The sequence below is a fragment of the Gossypium hirsutum genome, chromosome A05 (genome assembly GCF_007990345.1).
Source record: "Gossypium hirsutum isolate 1008001.06 chromosome A05, Gossypium_hirsutum_v2.1, whole genome shotgun sequence".
NCBI lineage: Eukaryota > Viridiplantae > Streptophyta > Magnoliopsida > Malvales > Malvaceae > Gossypium > Gossypium hirsutum.
This window is the reverse complement of record NC_053428.1, coordinates 109,836,793-109,845,810: the sequence shown is the minus strand read 5'-3', so window position 1 is coordinate 109,845,810 and position 9,018 is coordinate 109,836,793. Positions and strand designations below refer to the sequence as shown.

The window sequence follows — 9,018 nt, the reverse complement described above, 5'->3', positions numbered from 1 at the left end:
GAGTTTCGGGAATAGTTGGCATGCTGTAGGATTCGTTTGTGTCAAAGGAAGTTTTAGCACTGAGCTCATTTTATTTGACAATTCTCTAATTCCTTAAGTGTCAAGCACACATTCTTAACTCTAATTCCTTGAGGGTTATGAACATACACTATGATGTGTTAGAGGATAACAATGCATTTAAGCTATAACGTCCTCAACCAGATCCGATTTGCTGGGTTCGGGTCTCAGGTGTTACCACACAAAATCCTTAACGATTTATCAAAATAGTTCACAATTTCTCATTTCTCTAATTATTTTATTTAACATTTTAACTTAAAACTTATCATATGAAAACAACGGAAGTATTATAAATATCTTGTTACATCAGACTTTATATAGATCTTTACAAAATAGAAGTTTATTAAAAACAGACTCATAAGTCATATTCCTAACTGTGCTACATATCCACTGTATGCATAATAGCCCACTCTGCCACTACCTTGGCGAACACCTAACATTGTCCCTCCTGGCGCAAAATCATACCATACACCTGAAACAATAACAAACACTACAAGTTTAGGAGAACTTAATGAACTTAATAACAGAATTACCTTGAAGGATAATTTCTTTTCTTATGACAACTTCTGAGCCCAACCTTACTTCTGAACCATTTAGTCTGGTGGATACCACTATAGTTTGATTCATAAATGTTCGCTAGCTATCGTACTCTTATGATAACACTTATTTCTTACCTAACTATTGAAGATTCTTTACTACATTTCTTGATTCTCTTTGTTGTTTAAGTACTTCTCAATAGAGCATACCCTTAGGATCCTTTTCATATGGGTTAGATTCTAAAATTTACACGCCACTCAAATAAATTGTTCACGAACATAATTCACGGGCAGATACAACACATTTGGTGAATACTTATACATAACTCATTACTAACAAACTATTAACCAAATTATTCATTAATTCGATATCACCCGAAACCTACAATTATTATATACTACGTAGATCATCAAAAAAGTTCCACATCGATTGTTTTCAAAACCACATATAATCAGAATACCCATATTCCAAATTTCATATGATTTCAGGAGAAGTCATTAAATCCTAGACACAACCCTGATATGGCAAATTCCAGTTAACTCTGATTCAATCATTTCATAACGTAGACAAACTCACAATGACAGATCCTTAAATTACACAAATACAAATATATATCCAACATTTTCAAATCATTATGGCAGATACCTTTATCATCATGCAGATACATAGTTCTTTCAGTAACTTATTCAATTAATTCATAGATCATACTCAACTCTTAACCCTGAGCATACCAATACCTTATCTTAGTCATACTTATTACAGAACTATCAGAATTTATTCATATTTTACCATAAAAAAGATATTCAAATCTTACCAGACATTCTTGACAAATCACACCACACAGGCCAAACAAAACACACCATATATAACACCCCCTAACCCCAAACCGTCCCGGAAGAGAGTTATGGAGCATTACCGGAGTTTACAGAATAATTACACACAATTTCATTTACTTTCTTATGTTCATGTCAAAACTGTCTTCTTGAGTAACAGTCACTAAAATATTTATATCTAGAGCTACGAAACTCCAAATTAAGTTCCGTTAATTTTTCTTAAAACTATATTCATATACCTTTCTACCATAAAATTTTCAGAATTTTTAGTTTAGCCAATTAGTACAGTTTATTCCTCAAAGTTACCCCTGATCTGCTGTTTGACAGTTTCGACCTTTCTTTACTAAATTTTAATTATCTCATAGCACAGGACTTGGATGATGTTCCCGTTTATTTCTCTTGAAAAAAGACTCATTAAAGATTCTAAGCATATAAATTATAGCCTGTAATTATTTTTATACAATTTTTAATGATTTTCCCAATTCAGAATAGGGAATTCCAAAATCAATCTGACATTGTCTCATAAAAATTCAAATTCATACCAAATTAGTCAAATACTATTTTATACCATAGCCAAATCTAAATTTATTTATTTCATCCTTACATTTACAATTTCAAAATGACATACACATAAGACATCCTAGGTACATGCCATTACCAATAATTAACACACTTCACCTTAATGAGTTCGGGATCGGACTGGGATGCTGATTCAACGTACTATCTTTACTTAACTTGCACACGGAAACAAACCGTACGCTGAGTATGGTATACTCAGTGGTATTTCTATAATCCGAACACTTGATAATATAACAATTAAACTTAAAATCACAATGATAAATATAACCATTCATTTATTTATTTTATAGATAAGTTTCATTTACTTACCATAAAAATTCTATACAAGCCATATAACAAACACAACAAACATATTTGCTCAATTCTTTTCATTTGCTTACTGTATAAATTCTTTCAATATATTCAAAATTCACTTGTATTCACACTTTACTTCTTAACAATATACCATTTTAATTCATTCTAACATCAATCATCATCCATTTGAACTTCACTCATTTCATGAACCTTTTGGTTCATGTTTTCAATCTCATATCTCAATTTCAATTCTCAATTCAATTTCTCATTTCATTCCAATAGTTCAATCAATCAAATTCACTCGATTTATCTTTTCACTTATTTACCCCTATTAACAAACCCGGACTTTGACGGATACACGGATTCCAACCCAAACACGCCAGTACGGCACATTGTGCCTAAAACGGTACACAGTACCTGATCAGTATACGACACATAAAGTGCCTAAAACGACATACGAGGTGCCTGATACGACACACGAGGTGCCTGATACGACACACGAGGTGCCTGAAATACGACACATAAAGTGCCTGATCGATAAAGCCGGCAAATCCCGTACACTTTCAGATCCTATGGCATGCCAATTATATCCGACTTAGCCCGATTAGTTAATAGGGTATTTCATTCACTTTCTCAATTTAATAATTCTTTCATCAATATCTCATTCAGATAATTACATATATTTACCCATTTTCACAATTCATACAATTTCATTCAATTCAACAATATATTTCAATTATTCACATTAATTCATAATTCATAATTCAATACAATTCAATCCATTTTTCAATATCAAATATTCAAATATCACAATCTCATATATTCATACCAATTTCCTCGTATTTCCAATCAATATATTTTTCAATATAACATTCATTCAATATTCAAATTTCTACATAAATCATATATATTATATAATTCAATCAATATAAATTCAATAAAACAGATATTCATAAATCAATTCAATATAAATTTATCACACACTAAATCAATTCATTTCAATTATAAAGACACAATACAAATAATTCCCATCTTAATTATTTATCATAATATTTATCCAAAATTCAATTATCATAATTGCATAATATCTCATTCACACACACACACACACACACATATATATATTTATAATATATAATTCAATTTAATTCAATCAATATAAATTCATCACATACCAAATTAATCCATTTCCATTATAAACACAATAATTCTCACTTCAACATTTATTAAATGCATTGAATAAAAAAATATAACAATTAATAACTAGGTTCGGATTATAGAAATACAAACCGTATTTTCTCGAGCTAACTCCCTTTGTCTTTGCCATTTTTTTCCTTGCTTAGCCGAGGTTTCCCGAGACAACATTAGCTACGGGAATTAAAACAATCCATATTCGTTAATTCACTACTAATTTATATCTAATTAATACAATTTTTATTCAATTTCTACTTTAATTTCAATTTAATCTTAACTAGATTTACTTACTTTTTCTATCTCAATTCATACTTCATTTCTATTCAAATTTTGTCCAAACTCATACTTAACTATTAAATTTCCAGCATATTTTCATAATTTCGAATTTATTTCCATTTAATCCCTAAAACTCAAAACTTATAGCTTAGTTTACGATTCAATCCTTTATTCAATTCCAATCAAAATTTCTATCAAATAAACCCCCAATTCCATCATTTTATTCAACATGAACCATACTTAGAAATCTAATGACTTTCAAAATTTCTACTTAAAACAAGTAGTATTTATCTCTAGGATTCCAAAAACTCAAAAATCATAAGAAAAGGGGCTAAATTGACTTACCAAATTAACTTGGAACCTTTAAAACCTTATTTTTCCCTTTTTCTTTTCTTCCTTTCTCCCTTCTCTGTTTCGTCCCCTGCTATTCTATTTCTTTCCTCTTTTTATTCTTTTGTTTCTTTCTTTTGTTTCTTATATATATATATAATGACAATAATAATTATAATAAAAATCTATTTAATAACAAATATTTATTTAACACTTGTACCAATAATTTTTATACACTAGTTTTTCTTCTTCTTTTTTATATATGCATATATATTTAATAATTTAATGATATACATAATTCAAGAAAAATCTTGATTTTTCTTCCATTCACCGCCTCATTTCATGGGTATGGCTTAATTGCCATTTTGATCCTTTTATTTTCTATTACTTTAAAACTGAACTTTCACATTATATTCAATTTAATCTTTTATCCAATTATCCTTAATTAAGCTAAATTTACTTAATTAAACTTTAATTAATCACTCACTTAACTTCATAAATATTTTTACTTTTTTTATAATCTAATCCATTTTTCAGAAACGGTGACCCGAAAATACACTTTTCTAATAACCTTAAAGTTCGGGTCGTTACACCATACAAACATCATACAAAATCTCGTGTTTACTGTCCTGGTAAACTTCATAGAAAATGCCATGGGTCTTCCTTTCATGGTCTTATACAGAGTTTCATGTATTGTGATCTGCAATTTCAATTTACACAGTATCGAAGGCTACACCATGAACATATCTATAAAAATATCATATCATGCCATGTGTGTAATACCCCCTACCCGTATTCATTGCCGGAATAGGTTACGAGTATTACCCAAGTTTACGATTTTTTTAACTCAATATAACCCCTTTATAGATATCTAACCTTCCCTGAAATTTTAAACCAAAAACAATCCACACCAACCAATCCAATTCAACATATTTTCAAGATAAATTCATGCGTATTTATAAAATAACGTCATTACATACCCAAAACCAGGTTTGTTAACCATACTAATGGCTAACTTTACATTCATTTCACGTTAACATTTACTTTATTAGCTTATACATGCCATTGATTTCCAAATAAAGTTTCTTTATATACCGAAATCTTGAGGTTGATAGTGTGATGTGTCTCCGACCAAATCCGACCTCCGAGCTCTTAACACTACAAAACAGGGGAAAATGAAATAAAGTGAACACTTCGTGCTTAGTAAGCTCATGTAACAAGAATTATACTTACCTAATATTTTCAATACAATACAATAAACATTCATATATCCATTCAATGCATTATTACCCTAATATGCATAAACTCAACATTCAAGTTAGTACAATAATTTCCATGTACCAATAATATATACTATGATTGATGAGCTCATCAATACATGATTTCCATTTCCTTATATATATATATATATATATATATTTCATATTTATCCCGTTGAATTTCTTGGAATATTCGATGGATTTTCAGAGGTACACTTTTAGTGTACAATTCCGGGTTTGTCAATTCATATTCATGTGCACACATTTCCATTTCAGAGAGCACACTCCCACGAACCTCATCCTTACAGCGGGATTACCAGTCCAGGCTAAATCCCCTGTAATATAAACTCATAGAGTATTGTCGGGATTACCAGTCCAAGCTAAATCCCCTACAACGACAATTACTCTAAAGAGTTTGGATCTGAATTACCAGTCCAGGCTAAATTCAGACCCTAATTCGGATTACCCGTCCGGGCTAAATCCATTTTACACATATTCTTCGGGAGGGCTATATCAGGATAGGATCACCCGTCCGGGCTAAATCCTTTTTACCGTCAATTCCTTTTCAGAGATCCATCGAATTTTCCTTTCATTCAAATGGGATTTCTTCCCATTTTATCAAATATATCAATGTTTCATTAATTTTCATACAATGAACATTCAAATCATATTCACATCAATAACATACAATCTCAAGCAATTTAAGAATATAATTCAAGTTACACGAACTTACCTTGATACTTGTTCGTGTACAAAAATCTACTAATCCTGAACTTTTTCCTTTCCTCGATCTAGCTTCGTATTTGAATCTTCTGGATCTAAATAAATAAATTTAATTATCAATTTAATACATTTCATGTTCATATGCAACATTCTCTAAATTCAACTATTATTATTTATAGTTTATTCAAAGCTGTCTATTTAAGTCATAGTCACTAAATTATTTATAACTCGAGCTACGAAACTCCAAATTAATATATGTTAATTTTATATGAAACTAGACTCATATATCTTCTTACCATAAAATTTTCAGAATTTTTGGTTTAGCAAATAAGTACATTTTATTTTTTAAAGTCACCCCTGTTCTGCTGTCTGACAGTTCTGACCCTTCTTCACTAAAAATTAATTATCTCTTCATACAGGATCCAAATGATGTTCTTGTTTGTTTCTATTAAAAATAGACTCATTCAGGATTCTATAAATATAAATTTAAGCCCATAATTATTTTTATTCAATTTTTTATGATTTTTCAAAGTCAGAACAAAGGAACCCGAATTCATTCTGACCTTATCTCACAAAATTCATTATATCTCAAACTTTACAAATCCATTTCTACACTATTTCTTCTATGAGAAACTAGGCTCAACAAGCTTTAATTCCATATTTTTTTCATCTTCTAATTCGATTTATACAATTTATGGTGATTTTTCAAATTTAGTCTACTGCTGCTGTCCAAATTGTTTTTGTGCAAGCTGTTTATTACCATTTTTCCCTTAAGCTTTTAATAAATGATAATTTCGTCCCTACTCAATTAGCCTCTCAATTGAGATTATTTTTCTCAATTAACATTTTATTATATCACCTTAAACTAGTTTACAACCTTTATGAATCATAATTTCAGAAATAGACTTTAATTCCTAGCATTTTCACAATTAGGTCCTAAAAATCAATTTCTATTGAAATTACCTAATAAAATCATCTCATAAACAAATTAAAGCTTTAATTTCATTCTATTTCATCATAAAATTACATAACTCAACCATGGTGACTTTCAATTTCATCCATGAAATCAAAAACTAATGAATTTAATAGTAGGACCTAGTTGTAAAAGTCTTAGAAACACAAAAATTACAAGAAAAATGCAAGGATTAACTCACTTGGTGCAAATATTATGGAATACCAACTTAGAGAACCCTCCTATGGCGTTTTTAGCTGCTGGAATTGAAGAGAAATGAAGAGAAACCTAGATATTTCCTATTTAGTCCTAGCTTTATTTAGTTAATTTTGCAATATTCCAATTTTTCCCTTAATTTATAATTTTTCATGCTGATTTCATGCCCTTGCCGTCCAGCCATAATAAATTTTGGGTCTAAATCCCTTTGAAATCCTTTCTCATTAGACTCTTAAGCTATTTAATCATTCTAGCAACTTTTACACCTATTACAATTTAGTCCTTTTCATTTAATTGACTACCCAAACATTAAAATTTCCTAACGAAATTTTAATACCACATTACTAACATTTCATAAATATTTATAAAATTATTTCAACTTGGTTTTACGAGATAGAGGTCTCGATACCTTGTTTTTACCTAATTTCTTTTTCTAACTAACCACTAAACCGGTAAAATTTTTCTATCAATTTTTTCATACGATTTTCCTATCATATCAATTTTCATGCAAAAATATTGAAATAAATTTCTTTTTAAATCAGATTCGTGGTTACGAAACCACTATTCCGATAATCTTGAATTTAGGCCATTACAATGTGTCTTAACTGCATGGTCTTACATACATTCATGTATCATGTTCTGCCTTTCCATCCTCATCCTACTAGAGGGTACACCATGAATGGTTCCAAATCAAACCAAGCTTCCATGGGCCTCTACCTCATGGTCTTACACTTATTTTCAGTTCGTGATATGCCAGTCTGGTTAGCATTATAACTGCCCTACCAGAGGTTTCACTTTAGGACATTTCTCATTGCTTACTTACTCGAAAGTGATCATATTCATGTTTATGTATGCAAACCAACTTGCTATATACCATTCATTTCACAAACTACCAAATAATATGCATTGTCATCTTTATGTAATTAATCTTATTCATTTTCCAACAACAACATTTGCATACTAATATTCAATTTCATATATACTTATCAACCATTTTCGAGCCTAACGCCTCTTTCATACACATTCGACCTCTAGGACTTGTTTTTGATTCTTTCGCACATTGTCACAGATCACATTTCAATTTCATTTCATTTCATTCATTATTTAATCAACTTGTATGTTTATAACCCTATTAACCAGACATAGACTCATAACAGATACGTGGATCTATCATCCTGGGTTGCCTGACAACGATGACTCTATATGTACAATCAACCACCCTGGGTTGTCCAACAATAGTGCTTTTCAATCAATAATCTGACCCTATGGCATGCCAACTATATTTGACTCGGTTCAAACAGCTAATAGGGTAACCAAATTTTTAATCCATAGTTCAATTCATACTTTATCACATCCAGTTAACCATCAATTCATCAAAGAATATAACATGTTTGAACACAATTTCATACCGATTATCACACATCAATCAAATCATATAATTTTCTATTCTATTCTATTCAATTTAGTCCATGTCTTGATAATCAATCCCAACCGTACCAATTCAATTCAAATAACCATTGAAAAACCATCTCAGCATTATATAATGAAAATTTTCATTAATATGCAATAATTAAATTGATCCTAAATCATAGAAATGCAAATTGAATTTTCGAGCTACTCGTCGTCGACTTTCGATTTTCCTTTCTTTCTCAACGATTCCATATCAACATTAGGTAAATAAAATAAAAAAAACATATAATATTATCAAATTAAATTCAAATCGAGATCAACCACAATATCAAGCATATTTTATAATTTATTCAATTTA

General features: G+C 29.9%; 1 long non-coding RNA gene across 1 annotated transcript; it reads right to left on the bottom strand.

Moving 5' to 3' along the window:
- Positions 1-318: 318 nt before the first annotated feature.
- LOC121229711 (uncharacterized) lies at positions 319-4,169 on the bottom strand. The gene is made up of 3 exons (XR_005927627.1): positions 4,116-4,169; positions 3,591-3,668; positions 319-529 (listed from the first exon to the last, which is right to left on the bottom strand). It is a non-coding gene; the product is annotated as an uncharacterized lncRNA (long non-coding RNA).
- Between the last annotated feature and the right edge of the window lie 4,849 nt (positions 4,170-9,018).